The sequence below is a fragment of the Bufo bufo genome, chromosome 2, assembly GCF_905171765.1.
Source record: "Bufo bufo chromosome 2, aBufBuf1.1, whole genome shotgun sequence".
NCBI classification, from domain to species: Eukaryota; Metazoa; Chordata; class Amphibia; order Anura; family Bufonidae; genus Bufo; species Bufo bufo.
This window is the reverse complement of record NC_053390.1, coordinates 335,718,510-335,733,605: the sequence shown is the minus strand read 5'-3', so window position 1 is coordinate 335,733,605 and position 15,096 is coordinate 335,718,510.

The following is a 15,096-nucleotide window of genomic DNA, read 5'->3' as shown; positions in this document are numbered from 1 at the left end:
ACAATCTCTATGATTCTCATTACAATAATTCGCATTCGCAATCAACACTACTCCTAAAGTCAAAGATATTGCAGCCTTCTCATTGGCCCACAAGCTAGAAGCAGGGAGGGATCATGTGTACTGATTTAAAAAAAATCTCGAATATTCGAAATTACGAATATATATCACTATATTCTAAATATTCGCGAATTCTCGAAGTGCCGATATTGGCAATAAAAATTCGCAATTCGAATATTCGTGATCAACACTACTTACAAGAAAGCCAACTGGTGTCTGTCACAAAGTAGAGTAGATATCTTACTACATGTGGTCACTCTCAACATTTAAATGGTTGCTAATTACAGTTTCCTCCAAGGGAAAGCCATCTTACCATTGATGGTTGGGATTCTCAAGATCAATGGGAATCCAGCTCCAAGTATTTAATCGAAAGATTTATGTCATATGTCTGATATCTGATCGCATGTAGGATTTTGTTAATCCCATTAAAGTATAACTAAACTATCTATTGATTTTTTATTTTTTAGTTTAAAGGTGTAATTCCATGGGTATCTAAGAAGTGAAGCAGAATACTGAGTAGTAGAGGTTTCTAGGTAGCGGAACTCCCTGCACAATTACAGAAACGTTTCTTATTTTTAACGCAAGAATCAGTATTTTATTAAAGGGAATATCACCTATATTTTTAACTAATTAAAACTAAATAGTGAAGCATATTCTGTTTTAGCATTTTGCTATTATTTAGAGATCGGCTTTACAGCAGCCATCGTGGACCATAAGGCACAATAGACAGGAGATGTTCATTATCGTTTATGGGAGAGTTTTCTAGACTCACCCACATGCAGGGAGGGGAGTAGACACATTGTGACCATCACCCATTGGGAATAGTGGGTCAAGTGTTATCTATACAGAGATGTTATGTTATGTTACTAAGTCCTTATATAGCGCTCTAGAGGAACTCAATCCGATCGAAGCGCTTGATGTTACCTGTTATTATAATGTGATGAAAATGAGATAAAGGCTGAAAAGTGATCTCTACAGAACAGGAACAACATACAATATTATTAGGTTTAGTGGCAAGTGTGACAACTGCAGGATTTTTGTTTTTTTGTTTTTTTGCAAGTGCATAGTGACATAGAAATTAAAAACACCAACAACCATAAAAAAAAAAAAATTAAATAAAAACTTGATTTATGTCAATGTCACATTCCCACTTCCACTTTTCACTATCTTCTGATGCATTATTGAGAGGTCCAACATATGCAGACAACAGATACATTTAGTGTAAAACAGCTGTAATGTCAATGTGGATATAGCACAGTAGAGTTCTCTGTAAGAATAGTATGTTACATTTTGTAAAACATTGTATGTATACATGTTCCACTTAGGCCACATGCACACGACCGTGCCGTTTTTTGCGGTCCGCAAAAAACGGAAGCTGCCCCTGTCTGTGCCTTCCGCAATTTGCGGAACGGAACGGGCGGCCCATTGTAGAAATGCCTATTCTTGTCCGCAAAACGGACAAGAATAGTACATGTTATATTTTTTTTGCGGGGCCACGGAACGGAGCAACGGATGCGGACAGCACACAGAGTGCTGTCTGTATCTTTTGAGGCCCCATTGACGTGAATGGGTCCGCATCCGAGCTGCAAAAACTGCAGCTCGGATGCGGACCAGAACTACGGTCATGTGCATGAGGCCTTAGGCTGAGCCACACCTGTTGCAGCTGCTGAATCTTTTTCTATGTGAAAAGAAACCGGACATTGCCACAGGGCTGAAAAAGTTTACTCTCAGTATATGTAAACAGTACAAAGACCATCCATCTACATGTATCCTATCAAACTTGACTGAACTATTTCTGGTTTAAATAAGCAAATACTGAAAAAAAAAATTCTTTCATATAGATATACTGACGTAATGAGCAGCTGTGTGTCAACAGCATTGGAATGTCAATGAACTCAATAAGAAGGTCCAGGCCATGTACATTCCATTTTCTGTTCTATAGATCAATGAAGGCCAACATTCAACCCAATGGCAATATCGGCCCTCCAGTACATTACCTACAGCCCGCGGACATAACTAAATATAATCAAAATCAAAACTGTAAGAGATATTTGACACACTATATTATAAAAGTAAAAAATTCTAGGAGCAACAGTTTAATCTCTTTGGTATTAAGAACCTCATTACTGGCCATAATCTTATATAACTGAACATATGTCCTTATATCAGCAACTACATATTTACATTTAAACTATTTGGTTGGGAAATTTAAATATAACTCATGGTTAATTAAGGGCTCATGTACACAAAGGTATTTTTGGTCCGCATCCAATCCGCATTTTTTGAGGGCCGGATGTGGACCTATTCACTTCATTGGTGCCACAAAAGATGCATACAGCACACCTGTGTGCTGTCCGCATCCGTATGTCCTTTCAGCAGCCCCACAAAAAAATAGAACATGTCCTATTCTTGTCCATTTTACGGACAAGTATAGGACAGTTCTATAGAGGGCAGGAGGTTCCGTTCCACAAAATGCGGAACACACAGTCGGTAACCGTGTTTTGTGGATCTGCATGATGTTAGAGACAGCATACAGATAGTCACTGCTGTTCTGTAGTACAGTAGGGGTATCACAAGATGAAGTGTATAATTGGGTGTTGTCTGCACAGAGATGGGAATGAGAACCAAATGTACTGATAGTCTTTCCAATAGGGGGAAAGGGAGATTAGAGACAGGTCTGTAGTTAGTTGTGCAGGATGGGTCAAGATAAGTTTTTTTTTTTAAATAATGGGGTTATGATTGAATGGTTGAAAGATGAAGGGAAGATACCAGAAGAGACAGAGTGGTTGAAGATTTTAGTTAAGTGAATAGCTACAGCCAGGGAGAGAGACTGGATGAGATGTAAGGGAATAGGGTAAGTAGTGCATGTGGTAATTTGAGAAGAGAGGAGCCTGGGGACTTCTTCTGTGACTGATCGATGATTCCTGGAGACTTGGAGAGAATTTGAGAATTTCACGACAAATGTTATTCATTTTCTCTTTGAAATAGGTGACCAGATCTTCAGCACAGAGGTCTGTAGGCCTATACTTTTGGACTGAGGAGGGATTAAAAAGTGTCAAAAAGTTTTTTGGGGATTATTGGAAAGTGAGATCAGGGTTGTGAAATTGGTCGGTTTGGCGTGCTCAAAGGCAGAGTTATAGGTTCTCAGCATAAATTTCTAATGGAGGACACAGGGGCGTAACTAGAAGAGACTGGACCCCACAGCAAATTTTTGTATGGGCCCCCCGGGTGCTTTGCAAGTCCCTCCTCCTGTGTAAACCCCACTCCTTTGGCTACTCACGATCTAGACCAGTGGAACGCAGACAGGCGCAAGGGGGGCACAGGCCAGGGGGGCTCAGACAAGGGCCGAGAACCTAATTAGCATAAACATAAAATACAGATCCTAGTACTCAGCATGATCAACCCTACCAGGCAATATGGTTTACTAGGGTTGATCATGCTGACACATGCTCTTTAATATAGAAAATTCTAAGACTTACTACTCCGCCTGTTCTTCATCATGACAATGGCGTTGAGGAACATCAAGATCTCCACTTCCCTCTGGAAGAAAATAAAAAATGATTTATAACCCTGAATAATAATAAATTTAGTGACTATATATTACCAACATACAGAGACTAAATACCACCATATTGGATAATAGCTCATACCATGACTGGATAACAAACACTGCAACGTTATAGCTCCATATCATGACTGGATAACAGCACTATACAGTGACTGGATAACAGCACCATACAGTGGTTGGTTAACACTGCCATACAGTGACTGGATAACACTGCAATACAGTGACTGGATAACACTGCCATACAGTGACTGGATAACACTGCCATACAGTGACTTGATAACACTGCCATACAATGACTAGAGAACACCAGCATACAGTAACTGGATAACATGGCCATAAAGTGACTGGATAGCACCACCATACAGTGACTGGATAACGCCACCACACAATGACTAGATAATGTCGCTATACAATGACTGAATAACACCGCCATACAGTGACTGGATAACAGAGTATAAGGGGGCACAGTACAATATATGACCAGGGGCACAGTGTAGAGTATAAGAGGGCAAAGTAAAGGGGTATCTCCTTATACTGTAATATGCCTCCTACACAGTATTATAATGGGACATAGTGCAGGGAATAGGACACAGGGCAGGGGGCACAGTACAGGGTGGTGGACAAGTACATGGTAGTGGGCCCAGTACAGGGCAGGGGGCACAATACAGCATAGGGTGCACTGTACAGGGCAGGGGGTGCAGTATAGAGAAGGGGGCACAGTACAGGACTGGGGGCACAGTACAGGATGGTGGACAAATACATGGTAGTGGGCCCAATACTGGGCAGGGGGCGCAGTATAGAGAAAGGGGCACAGTACAGGGCTGGGGGCACAGGGCTTGTGGCACAGAGCAGGGGGAACAGTACAGGGCAGGGGGCACAGTACAGGGCCAGGGACACACGGCTTGTGGCATAGAGCAGGGGGCATAGTACAGGGCAGGGGTAATAGTACAGGGCAGGGGGCACAGACTCACCATTTTTGGTCAGGCTGGCAGAGAGTCCTAAGCAGGAGGTCGGCAGGAGACAGAAGCTAAGGGAAAAAGGGTGCAGGGATTCTGCAAGTCTGCAAATTCCCCGACTATCAGCAGGTTAAACAACAGACACAATCTTCTTTGACTGCAGACAGATCACACAGGAAGCTGTGCACTGGCCGGGCTGCAGATAGTGCTCAGCTCAGCAACCAAGTGCACAAGCTGCCTGGGTCTTAGCCCCGAGGCACAACACTACGTGGGGACATACCTGAAAAGTTTTCAGGTGTCTCCCCCAAAAGCCCAGTGCCTGTTTCTCCCGCCTGCCACTCCCTCCTCCTCCCCGCTGTAGGGGCCTCTGATGTATGTGAAGGGGCCGTCGCTGTATTAAACAATCATCTGAGACAGTCACACGCTGCTAGGCGCCCTTGTCAGCCCCGCCCCGAAGCAGCCGCTTCCCCTGCTTCCCCGGTAGTTACGCCACTGGGAGGACATCTCATTGAGCTTTTCTCCATAGGAGTTAGCACTCCTGGAACAGCGCTGGAAAAACAAAGTTAGAGGTTTGTGCCAGGGTTGCTTTCATCTCTTCTTGGAGATTCTGAGTGTAGGGGGTGCTACTTCATCCAGGGTGCTTCTGAGGGTATTGCAGTAGTGTTTTTCTGCCAGATCAGGACAGGAGAGGGAAGAGGTTGGGGATTGGGGCTGCATCATGTTATAATCAGTCACCAGAACAAGCATTGGTGGTAAAACAACAAAAAACGATTGGTAAAACATCAACCTACTTCCATCTGATGTATATGGCCACCTTATTTCTGGATATCAGCATTAGAGATGAGCAAATCAAAGCTGACGAAGTGGAATTCAATCAGAATTTCAAGAAAACTTAGATTCGCAAGGAATGCAAATTTCCTCGCGCTTTGTGGTAACGAATCTCAATTTTTCCTAAAATGGCGGCTACACGTGTGAGGACTGAGGACATGAGGCAAGGAACTCTGGGAAGACGGGATCACCCAGATTAACATGCCTGCATGCAGCCAATCGGCAGTCAGCCAGCCCTGTGATGTCACAGCTCTATAAATACGGCAGCCATTTTAGATTCTGCCATTTTTCAGCGTTCAGAGTGCAGGGACAGACGTGTGATGGCGCTAGGGACATCTATTGGAAAACCTTTATGTTTAAAAAAAATAACATTTAAAAAGAATTTATAAGTGCAGGGAAAGGTTAGGGAAGAATCATTTCACAGCATCTTAGTGCAGGAAGAGACGTCAGAAGGTGCTAGGGACATTGATAGGAAAGTGATTTACAAGTGCAGGGAACGATTATTTGGGGATCCAAATAGTCATTAGACAGCTCTGTCATTCCAGCTTTTTGTTATTGGGCTGCAAGTGCTATGTTGGAAAGCCTTTAGTGGCTTATATATTAGTATCTTATGCAGTAAAATATATACGCATTTCACTTCTGCAGTTATTTCTGTTGAAAGCGTATAGGGGCATATCACAGTACAACAATAAAAATATATACGTACTGCACTGTTGCAGTTATTTCTGGTGAAAGCATATAGGGGCGTATTACAGTAAAAAAAGAAAAATATATATGCACTGCACTGTTACAGTTATCTCTGGTGAAAGCGTATAGGGGCCTATTTCAGTAAAATAAGAAAAATATATACACACTGCACTATTTAATTGTTTTCTGGTTAAATCATATAGTGGCCTATTTCATTACAACAAGAAATGTATATTCTCAGGTCACTTCTGCAGTTATTTCTGGTGAAAGCGTATAGGGGCGTATTTAATTTAAAAAAAGAAAAATATATATGCGCTGCACTGTTGCATTTATTTCTGGTGAAAGCGTATAGGGGCATATTACAGTAAAAAAAAGAAATATATATTCTCAGTGCATTTCTGCAGTTAACTCTGGTGAAAGTGTATAGTGGCACATTTCAGTCCAACAAGAAAAATATGTGCTCAGTTCACTTCTGCAGCTATTTCTGTTGAAAGCGTATAGGGGCGTATTACAGTAAAAAAAAGAAAAATATATACGCATTTCACTGGTGTACTTATTTGTGGCAAAAGAGTTCAGTGGCCTATTTCAGTACAAAAAAATATATATTCTCAGTTCACGTCGGCGGTTATATGTGTTGAAAGCATGGCTGGGAGTCAGCAGTGTGATACATATGCAAATTAACCTGAGATGAGTCCTGTCCGTGAGATGAGTCAGGGACAGGACTCATCTCAGGTTAATTTGCATATGTATCAAATCGTTGTTTTTTTACACAATAAAAGCACACAGAGCTATGGGGACTGGGTATTGCGGATGTGCTAGTGGCCATCTAGCAACCCATGTCCTCAGCTCTATACACAAAATCCCGGTGACAGGTTCCCTTTAAGCGCTGCACTTATATGCATTTAAAAAAATGGTGGACAAAAAATCTTGTATTCAGCATTAAGCGCTGCACTTATGCGATAAAATCTTTTTTTTATTATTTCGGTGGACAAAAAAATCTTGCATTCTGCAATAAGTACTGCACTTATATGCGTTAAAATCTTTTTTGAATTATTTTGGTGGAAACTTCCTCATCTCTTCATTAGCATCAGACTCACTAACTTTATACACCCCCCCCCCCCCCCCAGCTATATTCAGCGCCTTGCAAAAGTATTCACCCACCTTGACTTTTTGTATTTTGGTGCCTCACAACCTGGAATTAACATGGATTGTTTGAGGATTTTCATCATTTAATTTACAGAACATGTCCACAACTTTAAAAATGTTTTTTTTTATTTTTTATTGTGAAGCAAACAACAAATAGGACAAAATAACTGGAAAAAGTCAATTTGCATAACTATTCATCCCCCTAAAGTCAATACTTTGTAGAGCCACCTTTTGCAGCAATCACAGCTCTAAGTCGCTTTGGATAAGTCTCTATGAGCTTGCCACATCTTACCACTGGGATTTTTGCCTATTCCTCCTTGAAAAACTGCTCCAGCTCCTTCAAGTTGGATGGTTTGTGCTTGTGAACAGCAATCTATAAAGGGTACCTGTCACCTCTACTATGCTACCCTCACTGAGTGTTTCTAAATGTTCATTGTGCTACCCTAAACATATAAATTACACTATTGATTTCATTTGCAGACGAATTCAATAAGTATTATGCATTTTTGTACTTGCCACCTTTTATGCAAATTAACATAAAAGAGTCATATCTTACTTATGTGACCAGAGAAGAGTCATATTTTCAAGCTCTGACTCATCTCAGGTTAATTTGCATATGTATCAAATAGTTTTTTTTACACAATAAAAGCACACAGAGCTATGGGGACTGGATATTGCGGATGTGCTAGCGGCCATCTAGCAACCCATGTCCTCAGCTCTATACCCAAAATCTAGGTGACAGGTTCCCTTTAAGTCTGACCACAGATTTTCTATTGGATTGAGATCTGGCCTTTGGCTAGGCCATTCCAACACAATTACATGTTTCCCCTTAAACCACTCAAGTGTTGCTTTAGCAGTGTGTTTGGGGTCATTGTCCTGCTGGAAGGTGAGCCTCTGTTCTAGCCTCAAATCGCGCACAGAGTGGTACAAGTTTTGCTCAAGAATATCCCTGAATTTAGTACCATCCAACCTGGGGATCATCAAAGATTTGGATATTTTTTATAACCTAACCCTGACTTCTTAAATCTCAACAACATTGTCCTTTACTTGTTTGGAGAGTTCCTTGATCTTCATGGCAGTGTTTGGTTAGTGATGCCTCTTGCTTAGGTGTTGCAGCCTCTGGGGACTTTCAAAAAAGATGTGCATATGTAATGACAGGTCATTTGACACTTAGATTGCACACAGGTGGACATCATTTCACTAATTATGTGAATTCTGAAGGTAATTGGTTGCACCAGAGCTTTTTATGGGCTTCCTAACAAAGGGGGTGAATACATACGCACATGCCAATTTTCTGTTTTCTATTTCTAAACAATAGTTTTATTTAGATATTTTTCTCATTTCACTTCACCAACTTAGACTATTGTATTCTGATCCATCACTTAAAATTCAGATTAACTAAACATTGAACTTAAGGCTGTAATGTAACAAAATATGAAAAAAGTCAAGGTGGGGTGAATACTTTTGCAAGGCACTGTATATAAGCGGTGCAAGCACCACCTAGGGGCGAATAAAGGTAAATGACACTGCCAGCCTGTTAAAGGGAATTACAGCCTGATACCACAATACATTTGATATGACATTTAGCAAGCGTTTAAAGTGCCCACATATAGTACATAGTGGGACACTGTATCAAGATGAATCAGGCGTGGATCAGCCAGGATTTCCACACACAAGTGCCTAATGCATCAGACTAGATCATCCATGGTGCCACACCAACAATTTGACAAAAGAGACGGTTTCTTATGGCTACATGCCTCAGTTACTATTCTGATGCTGTTACCCGCCTGATGCCAAACATCTAAAGCTAAGTGCTCCTTCTTTCACCCACCATCTTCAGCGGGTACTGGTATTGCCACCAACCTCCACAGTATGTCACCTTGCCACTCTGTGGCCTCCTGATGCTGCCGCCACCTCCAGACTCTGTCATTGTGCCACTTTGTGGCCTCCTCCTGATGCTTTTGCTGCTGCCGGCACCTCCAGACTCTGTCATTGTGCCACTCAGTGGCCTTCTCCTAATGCTGCTGCTGCCACCTCCACACTTTGTCATTGTGCCACTCTGTGGTCTCCTCATGCTACTGCCACCTCCAGACTCTGTCATTGTGCTGCTCTGTGGTCTCCTCATGCTGCTGCCACCTCCAGACCCTGTCATTGGGCCACTCTGTGGTCTCCTCATGCTCCTTTCACCTCACCACTATGTCATAGGTCCTCTCTGTGGAGTTATCATGCTGTTCCCACCCTCCCCACTTTATGACTATTGCAATATTTTGGCTTTCGGCTTGGCTGACATCATCATTTATTTGACACTTCTTCTAATCTGTCAGAAGGAAAGAAAAATTAGATGCACAATGGATCCTGTCTGTGTAACAGCTTTAAGACCTGTATGGTCCCATCAGAATTGGCTTATAATTTGGTAGCCAAAAGCAGGAATGGGTAGAAAACACAGAAGACATGTCATCTCTGTTTTAGATCCACTCTGTTTTTTTTGCCTTTAGCAATACTGATGGATTATTGAGAAAATGCTGATTTTTCTGGGTAATTGTTCTGACAGATCAGAGAATGGGGAAAATTAATCAAAGACGTCAACACAAATTTACTGCTGACAACCTCTCCACTCTGTCAGGGGGGCTCTACTTGTATAAGCATGCTGTAGACATCTATGTGGAATGAGCTGGCGACGGTGTAAAAGGAGTGCGCTTCTTCTTGACGCTAACATCGACCTGTAAGGCTGAGTTGATACTTGAGTTATTTGGTCAGTTTTGGCCACCCAAAAAAGTGAAGTGTGCTGTGATTCTTAAAGCGACGCCTGTCATCTGCATGTCATACTGACTCACAGTATTATTCACTACCAAAGCAGAGTCTCTATGCGTTTTACAAAAATTTGCTCATCTCTAATCAGCATAAATGGGAGCATGCTAATGCACCTCCATAATGAAAGAAATCATTTCAACTTGGAAAGACTAAGCTTGCATGATCTGTTCACAATCCTTATTGAGCACCATTAACACTGAAGACAATATAAACCTGTTTTACTGTGCACAAGATCTTGACACTATGGTATAGCTGCCCCACATAACTACATGTAATTAAACGGTTGATATCAGATTCTTGGCATTTGGTGGAGATATTTGAGGACATTTATCGACCCTTATAAGCCAGAACACTGAAAGAAAACAACTGCAAAGTTTGTATCACCCTGCTTAAAAAAAGTTTTGCAATTTCTCTGGGATTTTGCACTCTGCTTGCCACTTTTCCAAAAGAGGTGGAGCAGACCAGGGAGTGGGTGGTGTGGGGCCAGAAATAGCTGGAATGGCGGATTTATTATGATGTATGCCGGGAAAGCAGTGGAGAAATCCATACCAGCTACCTTGCTGGTGTAGATTTCAGGTCTGTTGCACAGACTTGCAAAGATGAGAGGTTCTTGGTGTGCACCTCTTAGTAATTGTGCTGCATCTCAAGGAAACAGGAAAGAGATTAAAGGGGTTCTCCAGGAATTAAAAAAATTTAAGTACTTAACCCCTTAAGGACTCAGCCCTATTTCACCTTAAGGACTTGGCCATTTTTTGCAAATCTGACCAGTGTCACTTTAAGTGCTGATAACTTTAAAACGCTTTGACTTATCCAGGCCGTTCTGAGATTGTTTTTTCGTCACATATTTTACTTCATGACACTGCTAAAATTGGGTCAAAAAAGTTAATTCTTTTGCATAAAAAAATACCATATTTACCAAAAATTTTGAAAAATTAGCAAATTTCAAAGTTTCAGTTTCTCTACTTCTGTAATACATAGTAATACCCCCAAAAATTGGGATGACTTTACATTCCCCATATGTCTACTTCATGTTTGTAGCATTTTGGGAATGATATTTTATTTTTTGGGGATGTTACAAGGCTTAGAAGTTTAGAAGCAAATTTTGAAATTTTTCTGAAATTTACAAAAACCCAATTTTTAGGGACCACTACAGGTCTGAAGTCACTTTGCGAGGCTTACATAATAGAAACCGCCCAAAAATGACCCCATTCTATAAACTACACCCCTCAAGGTATTCAAAACTGATTTTAAAAACTTTGTTAACCCTTTAGGTGTTGCACAAGAGTTATTGGCAAATGGGGATGAAATTTGAGAATTTCATTTTTTTGCCTAATTTTCCATTTTAACCCATTTTTTCCACTAATAAAGCAAGGGTTAACAGCCAAACAAGACTGTATCTTTATTGCCCTGACTCTGCCGTTTACAGAAACACCCCATATGTGGCCGTAAACTACTTTACGGGCACACAGTAGGGCGTAGAGGGAAAGGTGCGCCGTATGGTTTTTGGAAGCCAGATTTTGCGGGACTGGTTTTTTGACACCATGTCCCATTTGAAGCCCCCCTGATGCACCCCTAGAGTAGAAACTCCATAAAAGTGACCCCATCTAAGAAACTACACCACTCAAGGTATTCAAAACTGATTTTACAAACTTTGTTAACCCTTTAGGTGTTGCACAAGATTTAATGGAAAATAGAGATACAATTTCAAAATTTCACTTTTTAGCCAGATTTTCCATTTTAATAATTTTTTTCCAGTTACAAAGCAAGGGTTAACAGCCAAACAAAACTCATTATTTATGGCCCTGATTCTGTCGTTTACAAAAACACCCCATATGTGGTCATAAACCGCTGTACGGGCACACGGCAGGGCGCAGAAGGAAAGGAATGCCATGCCATGTTTTTGGAAGGCAGATTTTGCTGGACTGGTTTTTTGACACCATGTCCCATTTGAAGCCCCCCTGATGCACCCCTAGAGTAGAAACTCTGACCCCAAAAAGTGACCCCATTTTGGAAACTACGGGATAGGGTGGCAGTTTTGTTGGTACTAGTTTAGGGTACATATGATTTTTGGTTGCTCTATATTACACTTTTTTGTGCGGCAAGGTAACAAGAAATAGATTTTTTAGCACGTTTTTTTTTTTTTTGTTATTTACAACATTCATCTGACAGGTTAGATCATATGGTAATTTTATAGAGCAGGTTGTCACGGACGTGGCGATACCTAATATGTATACAATTGTTTTTATTTATGTAAGTTTTACACAATGATTTCATTTTTAAAACAAAAAAAATGTTTTAGTGTCTCCATAGTCTAAGAGCCATAGTTTTTTCAGTTTTTGGGCGATTATCTTATGTAGGGTCTCATTTTTTGCGGGATGAGATGGCACTATTTTGGGGTGCATATGACTTTTTGATCGCTTGCTATTACACTTTTTGTGACGTAAGATGACAAAAAATGGCTTTTTTTTACACCGTTTTTATTTTTTACGGTGGTCACCTGAGGGGTTAGGTCATGTGATATTTTTATAGAGCCGGTCGATACGGACGCGTCAATATCTAATATGTATACTTTTTTTATTTATTTAAGTTTTACACAATGATTTCATTTTTGAAACCAAAAAAATCATGTTTTAGTGTTTCCATAGTCTAAGAGCCATAGTTTTTTCAGTTTTTGGGCGATTATCTTGGGTAGGGTATGATTTTTGCGGGATTAGATGACGGTTTGATTGGTACTATTTTGGCGTACATGCGACTTTTTTGATCACTTTTATTATTTTTTTTTGGGAAGTAAGGTGGGCAAAATTAAAATTTTCTCATAGTTTTTATTTTTTTATTTTTATGGCATTCACCGTGCGGGGAAAGTAACATGACCGTTTTATAGATCAGGTCGTTACGGACGCGGCGATACCTAATATGTATAGTGTATTTTATTTTTTTACATTTTTATTCAGTGATAAATGTGTTTTTTTTAATCTTAACTTCTTTCACTTTTTTTTTTAACTTTTTTTTTACCCAGACCCACTTGGTTCTTGAAGATCCAGTGGGTCTGATGTCTGTATAATATAGTACAGTACAATATATATTGTACTGTACTGTTTTTTACTTACACTTTTTCTGAACAGATCTCTGCCTTTAGCACAGATCTGTTCAGCACCATGGACAGCAGGATGCCTGAGACGGCGTCCTGTTGCCATGGGAACCTTCCCTGTCTGCTCAGTAGTTGTCAGAACTGCGCAGACGGGGAAGGGTAAGGACGGGGCTGTCGGGGGGCTGTCTGGGGGCTCTCTCCCTCTCCCATCGGGGGGCTGCAAAGGCACAGCAGCCCCCCGATGGGAGAGGGAGGGAGCTCCCTGAGCTGTTAACCTTTTCCATACAGCGGTCCGTACGGACCGCTGTATGGAAAGGGTTAAACGGCTGACATCGCATCACCGATGTCAGCCGTTTATACCAGGGTGTCAGCAATGTGCTGACACCCTGGTATACCACTGTCCACCAACGATTATTCAAAGGGAGGCGGGCGGGGGATCGCGATCCCGCCTGCCGCACCGCCCGCCTCCCGCACCTCCCGCACCGCCTGCGACACCCCCCTGCACCACCCGCCCACATAATATCATTCAGGGGTGCAGGGGGGGTTAATAAAACTTTTTTCCGGGCATTTAAAAGTTTGATCGACCGCGGGGATCAGAATCATCTAAAAGCGCAGAAAACCGCAGGTCTGAATTGACCTGCGGTTTTCTGCGATCGTCGATACGGGGGGGGGGGGTCAAATGACCCCCCCTGCGTTGTTACGGGATGTCGGCTAAATGATTTCAGCCGGCATCCCGTTCCGATTAACCCCCGCGGCGCCGGAATCGGGAATTAAAGCCATGATGTACCGGTACGTCATGGGTCCTTAAGGATTCGGGACCCATGCCGTACCGGTACGTCCTAAGTCCTTAAGGGGTTAAATATTATTTTATAATAAATATATTCACAAATACCTTTCATTACTTAGAATGGCTTGTTTTGTCTAGGGAGCAATCATTAGGAGAAATAAAATGGCCGCCGTCCTATCAGTACACACAAAACCTGTACTGATCACACAGGAAGAGAAAATTCTTCAGAGCAGTGAAATAAAGAGCTGCTTCATCCAGAATATTGCATTAGGCTTGTCAGTAAAAGCAAAAAAAGGAAAAGACCACTGTGGTACTCAGCAGAAGTGGCCAAAATCATTAAAAACAAAAAGATATGCTGTGTACAAAGCCGTACAAATGGCTATCAAATATGATATTAAAGAGTTTTCCATAATCACAGATTCTGACTATATTCGTAATAGCTTTGTGGAGTATTTCCCCGGATGGAAAAGATCCAACATGATGAGAAGTAATAACAAGCCAGTCAAGCATGGTAAGATGTTTTGTGAAATCAATGAAATGGTTATTACCCACAGTCTTACAATTTACTGGAAGAAGGTAAAGGGTCATTCAAAGTATCCAGGTATGGACAAGGAAGGAAATGACCTAGCAGACTCCCTCGCTAAACAAGCAGCCATCAATGGAGAAGTTTTGGATGTGGATGATCTCATGGGAACTATTCAAGTGGATGCAACAACAAGAAGTCAGGCCCAAAAAGGAACTGAAGCCAATGTGTTGCAATGGAGCCAAGATTCCCCTAGTGAGGATCTCATCATGAGCCAAAAGGGGGATCCAATTATTGGTGCTTTTTATAAACACATTGAAGATCCACAGAATTGTCCCATAAATACGGAAGATTGCGATGGCAAAGAGGAGCTGCGGATTTTGATGAAGGGTAAGTGCCAATTCTCGTTGCAGGATGGATTGTTAATTAGGGCCTCGAAGAATGGTATCACGCAATGGGTAGTGCCCGCAACATACCGAGGTTTGATGCTACAACACGCCCATGATGCCCCAACAGCTGGTCACCGAGGTGAGAAGTTGACATACGAATTGTTACGGGACTACGCTTATTGGCCACATATGTTGCAAGATGTTCGCACGTATTGTCAAGGATGTCTAATCTGTCCTCAATTCCAGCCACAGACAC